Source organism: Musca vetustissima, unplaced genomic scaffold (genome assembly GCF_032173495.1).
Source record: "Musca vetustissima isolate MV318-11 ecotype Yass unplaced genomic scaffold, APGP_CSIRO_Mvet_v1 utg6577, whole genome shotgun sequence".
Taxonomy (NCBI): Eukaryota; Metazoa; Arthropoda; class Insecta; order Diptera; family Muscidae; genus Musca; species Musca vetustissima.
The window spans coordinates 196,810-209,627 of NW_026877114.1; positions in this window are offsets into that span (position 1 = coordinate 196,810).

Sequence of the window (12,818 nt, forward strand, 5' to 3'; positions counted from 1 at the left end):
CGTTTCCTTTTGTCTGTTACAAACATATACACAAATACATAATGCCCCGTACCACACTGTGGTGAAGGGGTAAAGATTCAGATATATACCCTCAGCCAAAGATATATATTTTTATCAAAGAGGTTTCGGATGTAATGTTGATTCAATGGATTGGTTCAATGAAATTTACCAATAGGTACCAACTTCGGACTTGAGGTAGGCTTGGTAAAGATAATATGTTATGCAAATCGGACATTCCATTCGCCTGATATTGGATTTATAAATATTAAAAATTTTGACCTTTTGTGGGGGAGATACTAGGAGTGACCCAATAGGTCCCATCTTCAGACTTGTTTTAGACTTGGTAAATCGGTTGTGTAAAATTTAGTTAAAATCGGACAGTCCATTCACTGATATTGGATTTATAAATATTGTAAATTTTGACCTTTTGTGGGAGAGGTACCAGAAGGAGGGGACCAATGGGTCAAATCTTCGAACTAGATCTAGGTTTCATAAACATAATAATAGGTTTTGCAAAGTTTGGTTCAAATACGATGGTCCATTCACCTGATATTATAAAAATCATTTTTGCCCAATCAGTTTAAAAATAAATTTTGAAATGTTTTCAATATAACTATTTAAATTAATATATTTTTTTGAGAGACTATGAGTTTTAAAGGATATTTGGATGAGAGCTATACTCTCTCTCAATATAAAGGATATTTGGATGAGAGATATACTCTCTCTCAATTTAATAAACCTGATTTTTTAAAAGTATTTTAAGAGAGTCTCGGTTTAATAAATTCTATTTTTTTTTTTAGGTTATTTTTAGGGACCATCAGACTACATTTTATAAAATATTTTTGAAGGACTATTTTGGAGAGCTTTTAGGGCAATATACGTAGATTTTTTTAAATTGTTGTGATAGGGGGATTTTCTGAGCCAGCGTTATGGCGTCCGTAGTGTAATAATAAACATTTTTGAGGGACTATTAGTGTCATGGGTATTTTTAATAAAATGTTTTAAATTTTTCATTAATATTTCAATGGAATTATTAAAAACCATGCGTAGATTACGTTTTACAAAGGGTATAAGATCCATAAGCTTGGATTTTTTAAAAATATTTGATGAGGGTCGATCAGAGCTTTATGTGTTAATTATACCCTCCACCGTAGTATGGAGGGTATATTAATTTTGTCATTCCGTTTGTAACTCATCGAAATATTCATTTCCGACCCTATTAAGTATATATATATTCTTAATCAGGGTAAAATTCTAAGACGATCTAGCCAAGTCCGTGTGTGTCCGTCTGTCCGTCCGTCTGTTGTAATCACGCCATCTTCTGAAGGAATTGAGATAGGGTGCTGAAATTTTGCATATGGTTGTCTTTTGTCTGCAGGCAGGTCCAGATCGAAGATGGGATATATCGGTCCACGTTTAGGCATAGCTCCCATATAAGGGTACCCCGCAAATTTCGGTATTTTGGGGTTCTTGGCCGAGTTTTTCAACAGAATTCGCTGAAATTTGGTACGTTGGGTTCTTATTGGGTACTAATTGTCTCCACAAAAAATTATGAGTATAGATCCACTTTTTCTGGTAGCCCCCATATAACGGCACCTTCTAATTTTCAGTATTTTGGGGGGTTTGATCGTATTTTTCCACCGAATAGGCTGTAATTTAGTATTTTGAGTTCTTAATAGGTACCAAATTTCTCCACAAAAAATTATGAATATAGGTCCATTTTTCGGGTAGCCCCCATATAACGGTAACCCCAATATTCGGTATTTTGGGGTTCTTGAGCGCGTTTTTCAACCGAATTCGCTGCAATTTGGTATTTTGTAGTCGTATACGGTAACAAATCTCCCTACCAAAAATTATTTATATTCGCCCCCTTTTTGGGGTAGTCCCCATATAACCCCCTTTTTTATATTAAAATAGTTATCTAATTTGTTCCGCGTTTTGGGTTTGGTTCTAGGAGTCTGTCGTAATCATTTAACCTGCGGAGGATATCGAGATAAAGTTAGAACGTAAGGTTCGATAATGAACTATAACCCGCATATAGGCCTAGCACCTGTGTGGGAGGTATCAGAGGGAGTGGACCGATAGTCCACATTTTCGAACCTGAACTAAGTTTGGAAGAATATTAAGATAGGCACAGGTTGGATGAAACCAACATTTTCTGGAACATGGTTCACATTATGGTTTTGGTATTTTCCCTACATTTTCATTTCAACTACCTTTTAGTATATCTATGGGGGAGGGTATCCAAAGTTCGGCCCGGCTGAACTTAACGCTTTTTCACTTGTTGAAGGACTATTATAGCGATTAGCGAGGATTTGTTTAGAATATATATCGAGCCAAAAGTGCTATGAGGATTTTTTAAGATTAGTCTTTGAGTCCATAAGAGTGGTTGTAAAGAATATTTTGATGGCGGACTATTAGAGTCATAAACATTGATTTTTTGAGAGATTTAGATTTTTAAAGAAAATTTCTCGAAGGACTACCAAAGCCAAAAGAGTAGATTTCAAAGAATATTTTTGAGGGTCTTTCGGAGCATTTATCGTTGATTTTTTAATATGTTGTTAGATAGACTATCAGAGCCACAAGCGTGAATTTTAAGACCAATTTTTATGATGGTCTACCAGAACCATAAACGTGGATTTAAAAAAAAAAATATTAGACTCTATTGAAGCCCTACGCGTGGACTTTTTTAAGAATATTTGTCGAGATTATAAGATTCATAAGCGTGGTCCTTTTTTGGTACATTCAGAGCCATAACTTAGGTTTTTAAACAATATTTTTATGAAGTATTATTAGAACCTGCAGCTTGAAATTTTGAAGAACATTTTAGGGGCCAACACAGGTGTGGACGTGGATTTTGTAATGATATTCATATGGTAAGGGTGGATTTATAAGAATGTATTAAACTTGTGTTACTTACGAATATTTTTGAGGAACTATCAGAGCCACAATACTGTTGTCTATACCTTCAGCTTTATGGCTAATGAGGGTATATACCCCTTGATACGGCAATAATGTGTCTCATCGAAATGTTGGTTTATACCCTATGTTTCTTTGGACAAAATCCCTTTTAGACAATTTGGAGTCGATTTACTCATACCCGTCCGTCCGCCTGGCCGGCTGGGAAGCACGATAACGCTCGAAGAGACTAACCGATTTCAGCCAAAATTTGCACATCATTATATTTCTTCCAAACTTATTTCAAGTTTGAAGATAAGGAATATCGATCCACTCATTTTGGTTTATTAAATTTAAAGAGTTATATTGAAAACATTTCAAAATTTATTTTGAAACTGATTTCTTAGAAATCACACATCACAGATTGTAATTTATTCGGTTCGTCTTGTGAAATTGCATTGTATCCGTTTACTCATAAAGTAATTTCCCCCCGGGCTGATGAGAATCAAATACTTATGAAAATTTCGTTGTTGTTGCTGCTGACGGTGATGATGTTGTTGCTGTTGTTGTTAATTGGTCAGTTGAATGAAAGTTTTCCATTATCATTAGTTGTTGTAAGAGAACACAAACACATACAAAAAACTCACAAAGACGCACACATACATCAACACATGACCACAAAAAATCCTACGGAAATCACTTTTGAGGTGACATTCAGCCAAAGCTCAGCAGTAGGTCTACAACACATGAACAAACAAATGCACACACACATACACACAAACATAGTCACAGTTACACCTAATGGTGTTCTCTTGTACACAATTAGAATGGAATAATAATTGTGAAGACGCAGGACCACATATCAACAACAGCAGGAGAATAAATAACATTCTGACAGAACAAAATACAAAATGTAAATGTATATGTGAGTGTGTGTGTGTGGTTAGTACTTCATATACTGCTTTTTGTTATATCTTAAACACAACGATAATTTTTTATTAAACAAAACAGAACAAAAAAATCTACATGACATCCATTAGCAAAAACAATTCTCGGGGATTTTTTTGATATAAAAAGGATTTGTCTTTAGGGATATGTTCTCTAGTTTCATTTTGCCGTTTGTTCGAGTCGTAGAGCAGTGTGTTTGAGAAACTGCTAGTTTTGAGTATTGGGCTTTCGTTTTGGATTTTTATATAATGGCGATTTCAGTACGTGGCTGTAGTTATGGAATATTGAGTTATTGTGTTTGTCTGATATTCTTGGCCCAATGTGATTTTAAAAAAGTGTCGGCGGAAAATGCAGTTCTAACCAATGATAATGGTAAGTGACATAATTAGTCAAGAAAATAAAGATTGGAATTACAGATTTGATTCTAAAGGTCCTTCATTGTGTTACTGATTTTAGAAAATTTATTATTAAAAATTCTTAATTCGAAAAATATTCGTTAATTGTAAAAAACAAACCTTGAAACTTGCCGGACAGATTTTTGTACATGTGCACCTCACTCTCATAAAGATCTATTCATCTAGCAAATTCAACAATCTCCAAAATCAAAAATATAGTAACCCGAATGGGTTGTACACACGCAGGACATGTGTTGAATATCGAGCGGTCAATTCGAACGTAATTGGAATTGAGGCGGTTACACTATCCAGATCTAAGTTAAGACTACTCATGTTTGTTGTGGCAGCTACTTCTTCTCAGCTGCGATGGATGAGGGGTGGTCTCCGACTCTGATATTCACACGACATTGCACTTCTGCCTGATCGGCTGCTTCTGTATAAATACCATTCAGACCTGCTTGATACGCTCGTTGCTTTTTCCTTTTGACCTCTTTCCCTAGATCATGAAGATCTCTCGACCTGTACGATTCATAAATCAGTGGCATGGGCAGACGACTTGAAAGGCTGTCGAACATTACACCCAGTATATTGATTTGATGGTCAAAATCTGTTCTCCATCGACCATTATGTTCAGCAGCCTATGGTGAATAGGACTATTAATTTGGTGCCGGATATTTTTATATTCCTCAAATTTTTTTGTGTAGAATTTTAACCTCTCACAAATATTACAATGATGGGACCCGATGTCATGATCGTGCCATAATCCGCATGTATTACAATATATATGCCGTCTGGTGGTTGTGGGATTTCAGAAAGGTAGAAGTTAAATAATTCCGGATATTGGTATTCTTTATGTCCTCGAACAGCTTTGCAGGGTTGAGGGTATCAAAGGCCTTCGTTCGGTTTCACAGCCTGTTCTGGTTAAGTCATCTACTAATGTGTGTGGAAATGACGTGTAATGCAATTGTCATGTGCATCTTACGGAATATATGCTGACATTGGACAATTGGAAAACCCCTTCTCAGCGATGGGAGGAGCAGCGCCCCAAATGTCTTTGCTACTGGCGACAGAGGTGAAATTGACCTGTACGATTCAATCCAGCTGGCGCCCTTGCCAGGCTTCAGTAGCGGGACCACCCTGCCTATTTTCCAGGCCTCAGGAACTAAGTGGGGGTTAACAACAAGTTGAGGGCAGATTCCGGGTTCATCCAGCTACTTAAGCATTACCATGGATATTCCGTCCGTAACTCCTCGGCTGGGAGTAACATCCATAAGTTAGTTTTTTTATCAGCTTATACGGCTGTGAATTTTCCTGCTAATATGGTTCTGCTTTTATATCTATGTTCAAAAGGCTGGGACCTGTACCGATTGTGTCCAAAGAGAAGATACGGTCGCGGTTGTACTTCGAGGATTGTATTCTCCAAATGCTTCATCAACTGCATCAGTATGGATACGATTCAATCCTGCTTGATAGGCCTGTTGATCGCAAGATTATGAGGATCCATCCTGACATGCGTAGGTGGTGGGTGCCTGACCATAAGGTCATGATTGTGTCGACGCATAAGTGGTATATTTGAAGCATTCTGGAAGGATAGAATGTTTTCCGATTGCGTTGCACTTACGTTAGCGGACCACACTGAATCAGTGTTATTCACTACAGACCACAGGCCGATATAATAAGTTGTCAACAAAGGTTTCTTTACAAGCTTCCCAAAGTACTGTCGGCTAGTGACTTGAAAATCTTGTTCCTGTCCTTATCGCAAATAAGTGTGGCATTGACCGACTATAGACTGTCAAATGTGGCGCTAGAACCTTTGGATAATCAGTCGTCGGAATTATAGTCCTGTACATTTAAAGTTAGCCGAATCCCCACTGTACATGCGGTAAACATTGTGACCCTTGACTTCGTTGCGGATATTTCTATATTCCTTCTTTGGAAATAAATGTCATTATTTGTAAGACCAGACGTCATGATAGTGCAATAATTCCATAATTAATGATATTAATGCCCTCCGGTTCCCTATTCAGGGAACACCCTACACTAATTTCGCAATTCCACTTACGATTGGCACCCACACTTATAATTCACTATTCAACATTTCAAACTTGGCTGGAGGGTAGGTTTCTTCGAAGTAATCTAACAGTTGTATGACTGACGTTATCAAATGCTTTTGATATACGCCCTGTACCGGTTGAGCCATTACGTTTTACGCGTAAAGATGGTGTGTGTTATTGTACTATGCTGCTCCCGAAATCTATGTAGATGGTCGGCAACTGAGTACCATTCACCAATGATCGGGAGTAGCAATATCTCAAGAGTCTTAGTGACTGACGACAAAGATGAGAGTGGCTTGTTAGTTCAGTATTGCTGGCATTCTTGACAAACTGCTGAAGCGGAATCCCTCTACTCGTTTCCCATTGTATTGGGAACTATTAGGGTGGCTAACGACAATTTGAGGACTTGGGTTAGATACTCTTCTTCTGGCTCATCTCGCTGCTTCAACATCCCCATAGTAATTCCACAAGCACTAAGGTCTTTGAATGATTTTGCACTTTTGATGGCACATGCAACAACATGAAGTCGGATAGTCTATTGATGGATATGACAATAAAGAGGTGGAGGTGATCCTCGTATATCAGAATGAGGGGACCGTTCTCTGGAGCGACGTTTGGTGAAATCTCTGAACTCTTGGCAATTGGCTTAAGTAAAATCGATAGATATGATAAGGAGGCGGAATGACCCATTGTCCCTGTTGATGATGTTCCGGAAATTCCTTTCTGCTACCCGAAAATCAGAGCGATTGGGCACTTTTCTGAAGCGATGATTTGAGGATAGTATAATTATGGTTAATAAGGAGGTGGTATGACCCCAAGGAAATGACGGATTACCTAGTTACGTCACTCGTCAAACAGCGCCATGCCTACAAGGCAGATGAAGATGATCGGTCATAAACGTGCCTGTTTAGTCGAAATGGGAAAGACGCATTGTTTCGGTATGAAGTGGTTGTTTGAGATTGTGGAACTTGTACCGATGGATTGTGCAATAAAAAAAAAGACAATTACTGAGAGCCGAAAGAATCAACGAAACATAATTTGTGGTAAATGTTGGTTTTGTAACTTGGAGACCACGTTTGACATACAAACCACAATGAAGAAAAGAAACGAATAAATCTCTAATTTGATTTGAATATGAACAACCTTTATTTCTTGAGATGTAGTTCTGGTTTCTTTGAATGTTGGAAAAAGAAGAAACTTATTCTAAAAAAGGAAATAGATTTTTCAATATGGCTTAGCAGAGCAAATGGTAGAAGAAGAATATTCAACGAATGTATCTTGGTTACTTTGCTATAAAAAAAAGAAATTAGAGATTTTCATATGATGAATATTTGTAGCGGGGAAAAGATAGGGGTTTACGTTTTGACGTAAACATTACCGCCCCCTCTTGCAGTACTTACTGCAAGAAATCGCGGATTGTATTTGGCACATAATGAAAATCTTTGTTTCACAATTCATAAATTCTTAGTTTAAAGTTAAATTAATATGCTATACTTAACATAATTTTTTTTTTTTTAAGTAAATAATACAATTCAGTGTAATGGAATTCAGTTACAGTATTTCTAGTGGTGGAATATACAGATAGGTTTTTAATTAGAGTACAATCCATATAAAACTATTCCAAAAATCGTACTTTGTGCTGTTGGGAGACCATTTCTGACGTACACCCCGTCTCGGACTATCCTTGAGTAAACATCAACCCCCAGGATAATTTCGACCGACGATGATTCGTAAAAGCTTTTGTCTGCCAGAATAAAGTTTGAGAAGTGAGTCTTGATAGAATCTGGAAGTGATTTCTTTGGCGTTATGGCATTAATACGGTGGTTAACCCTTAGAGTCACATCTACTTTGTTTACTGTATCAATAGCGGATCGTAATGTCAGAGTGCAGATTGTTTCGCCTTCTACACCCACGCACACCAAACCCCACTTCTCTGCGCATTTTTTTGATATACAACTCATACGTGATGCGGAGTCCAATAGGCATCTTGCAGATTGCTCGCCATCTATTGTATCAATCTTCACAAGTACTGTTGGTAACAATGTTGCCACATTTTGCTTCAGAATGGCCGTGAGTGAAGTAGGTGTTGCCAAAGTTGTTGTACGTGATTCGCGACGTGTATGGGGTATCACCGATTTGCGTGTTGGTGCTGTTGAAGTGTTCGAGGTTTGTCGGAGTCTTGAGTGTGAGTGTAGTAGCGAATGATGATGTTCGCCACAGTATCCACATCCAGTTTTAGTAAAGCATGACCCCTGAGAATGGCTATGTGCTAAGCAGTTAGTACAGTATCCAAACTTTTTGACTATGCCTAATCTTTCAATTGTGTTGGCATCACGAAAGCGGAGACAAGACTTCAAACCATGTGACCCCCTACATAGACGACATGTATATTTATATGAAGATGTAATCGAACTGTGTCTTTTCCTGGAATTCATTTTGTTTCTGTAAGGAAGTAAACGGATCATTATAAGGATAGTTGGGAAGATAGGTAAGGTTACTGATAGGAATAAAAGACATATTAGTAGAGGCAAATATTAAGGAGTGTTATCAGCAATTAATACCAATTTTGTTATTGGCCTAGTAACGATGCCTTTTTGTGTGAGAACGTCTGCCACGCGAACTCTTTTGTCTGGTCCAGGATATACTTTTTGTATTCTGCCCATTCGCCAACAATTTGGTGAGAGGTTTTCGTCCCGAATAACCACAAGCATATCATTATCAACATTTCTCTCGGGTTTCTTCCATTTGTGGCGCTTTTGGAGCTCCTTCAAATATTCATTCTTCCATCGGGCACAAAAATGCTGGTGGATACATTTCAACCGTTGCCAGCGATTTTGGATTGATGTTGGAGTTTCACGAATCTCAGGATCTAACGGAGTCAGTAATGCTGTACCAATCAGAAAATGTCCAGGAGTGAGAGCATTGAGGTCATTTGGACACTGTGACATTGGAGATATTGGCCTGGAATTCAAACAAGCTTCAATTTTGGATAGTAATGTCTGGAATTCTTCAAAGGTAAACTTAAGATTACCAGCAGTTCTTTTGAAATGGTGTTTGAAGCTTTTCACCCCCGCCTCCCACAAGCCACCCATATGTGGTGCACCAGGAGGTATGAAGCTCCAGGATATATTCTGGTGGGAATAGCTATGGATGAGAGCATGATGGGACGTTTGAATAAACTCTTTCGCTAGGATTCGTGATGCCCCTACAAAAGTGGTTCCATTGTCTGAGTGAAGGTGGAGTGGACAGCCACGTCGTGAAACAAAACGGCTGAAAGCTGCAAGGAACGCTGGTGTCGATAGGTCTGACGTAGCTTCGAGATGGATTGCTTTTGTGGAGAAGCAAACGAATACGCAGACGTAACCCTTTGTTATTTTGTAGCCTCGGCCTGCATAACTCTTCAAGTCGAAAGGACCAGCAAAGTCGAGTCCAGTATGGGAAAATGGCCTGGAGTATTCACATCTCTCTGGGGGCAATGCTGCCATTAGTTGTCTCTGACATCGACGCCTGTAAAGGATACATGGCTTGCACGTTCGAATAATTTTCTTTATCAAATTTTGGACCTTTGGAATCCAATATTGGGTACGCACAAGTTGAAGCACCAGTTGATTGCCACCATGGAGAGTTATTCGATGGATGAAGTCGATGAGAAGCCAAGCATATCTGCATTTGTAAGGGACGAGAATTGGATGCTTCTCGCTATGGGACAGATTTGGAGAAAATTCTAACCTGCCACAAAGGCGCATTACACCAGAAGAATCCATGAATGGGTTCAAATTTAAGATCGGACTTGATGATGAAATAGATTTTTTTGTGGATAAAGCTAGGTACTCTGTTGGATAAGCAAATTTCTGTATGGTAGATATTAATTTGTTTCTTGCAAATATCATCTCATTGGGAGTGACAGTGCGATCTCTTTTCTGGTAACTTGAACGAAATTTCGGGTGTGTTGCAAAATAAAAACGATAAACATACGCAATCGCTCGCATGGCTTTAGAAAAACATGAAAAATTATTTAATAAGTCATCAAAAGACGCAAAGTAAGAAAAATGAACTTTGACGGGTTTCATTTCTAATTTATTTTCGAAATCAGTATACTGAGTCGGCGTGGGCCAACATTCCATAGGTTCACATAGCCACGTTGGTCCTCTCCACCATAGACGATTGTCCTTCAAATCACGAGGGTAGACACCCCTACTGACCAAATCCGCAGGATTATCCTTCGAGTCCACGTGGCGCCACTGAGAAGTATCTGTAACCTGAATTATCTTAGAGACTCTGTTAGCTACAAAGGTATTCCAGCAACAGGGTTGTTTTGCGAGCCATGAAAGGACTATTGCGGAATCAGTCCAGCAAAATATCGGAGAATTCTGAATGTCAAATTGTGTAAGAACATTGTCTATAAGGTCTGTTAACAGCACAGCGCCACATAGCTCCAATCTTGGAATTGAAAGAGTTTTTATTGGGGCTACTTTTGATTTAGATGTGATTAGGAATGTGGAAATATCGTTTGGATACACAACACGTATATAGACGACGGCGCCATACGCTTTTTCCGAGGCGTCAGAAAACCCATGGAATTGTATTTCTGCATCGGGAGCGAATTTTATCCATCTTGGAATTCTGATCTGATTTATCGTAGGATAATGCTCCTGAAACGTTTTCCATAAAAGCAGAGAATCATTAGAAATCATAGAATCCCATTCAGTCCGTTCCATCCATATACGTTGCATAATGATCTTTGCTAGTATAATAATGGGAGCTAACCAGCCTGCCGGGTCAAATAGTTTGGATATATAGGAGAGTACAACTCGCTTGGTATACAGAGAATCTTCAGGAAATTTTGCGACTTGGAAGTAGAATTCATCCGACAGAGCATTCCACCGGACACCGAGTGTCTTTGCGGAGCTACGGTCATCGAAATCAAGAAAGTCAGAATACAGTAAATCTTCAGGGGAAATATCCTTCAATATCTGCTTGGAGTTTGAAGTCCATTTCCTCATGACAAAACCAGCTGATTCTAAAGCTTGAACTAACTCGATTCTAGCTTGAATAGCAGAATTGATGCTGTGTGCGTCAACTAGGGCATCGTCCACGTACATGGATGTTTCTAAAATCTTGGAAGCGAGAGGAAATTGAAACTTGATGTGCTTGGCTAATTGAAGCATTGTCCGAATAGCGAGGTAAGGGGCACAGTTTACCCCAAAGGTTACGGTTTGAAGCTCAAAATCCTGAATTGGGTCTTCTGGACTTTTGCGATATAGTATTCGCTGGAAATGGGAATGACGCGGATTAACTCGGATTTGGCGGTACATTTTTTGAATGTCGCCATTAAAAACGTACCGATAGAATCGCCAGTTTAGAATCAGAAGCGTTAAATCCTTCTGCAAGACTGGACCAGCATAAAGCATATCATTTAGACTTAAACCGTTAGAGGAGGGGGATGAAGCATTAAACACCACACGGACCTTAGTCGTTGTGCTCTCAGGCTTTATTACCGCATGATGCGGTAGGTAATAGCACGGTGTTTTATGGGAATAGTTGGAAGTTTGAATTGGAACCATATGTTTTAACGTCAAATACTCTTGGATATTGTCATCATATTCTTTTTTAAATTGTGGATTGCGAAGAAGACGATTTTCATTACGGAGGAATTGCGCCATTGCACTACTTCTGGACTGTCCTATGTTGATAATCTCTGGAAAGTCTTCCTTAAACGGAAGGGATACAACGTATCTTCCTTCTTCATCTCTAATGGTAGACCTTTTATATAATTCTTCACAGAATTTATCTGATTGGGATATAATTTGTTTCTGAGGAATATTCTCCACCTCCCAAAACCGTGAAATCTCCTTAAGAAACTAACGTGGATTGTGATCTGGGGATAGTGACTGGAACTGGGCCAGTCAATATCCATCCAAATACTGTCTCTTGAGCCATAATTGATCCACATATCTGATTTTGGCAACCAGAAAGCATAATGAAAGGGAGAACGTCTGCCCCCAAAAGTATATCAATTTTGCAACTCTCATAAAAACGCGGATCAGCGAATTCGAGTTGCGGAAGAGCAGAGATTATATGGGAATCGATTGTTTTGGATGGAAGATTGTTGGAAAGATGAGGGACAATTAAAGCGGAAACGTTTAGTTCGAAGTTCTCGTCAGAATGTGATGCCAAAGTAAACTGACATTCTCTGTGAACATCAGCTGAAACAGTGTTGTTAAGGCCACATATCTTGGCGGCGGTACGTTTTTGTGGGGAGTTTCAATAAGTTCACCAGTTTAATTTTAACAAGAGCGGTTCCCAACAAAACACTTTTGGAATTTGTCGCAAAACAGCTTTGTACCATGTCGTTATAAACATTTAAAACGAGGAATTCTTGCTTTTGCAGCTTCGCCAGAATATGACCACTTGGAGAAGAGTGAAACATAAATTACTATTTTTTATTTCCGCTAATCGCTGTTCGTAATTCATGTTAAGGAATTTAGGACATTTCCTAATAACGTGGACTTCCTTTGGGCAA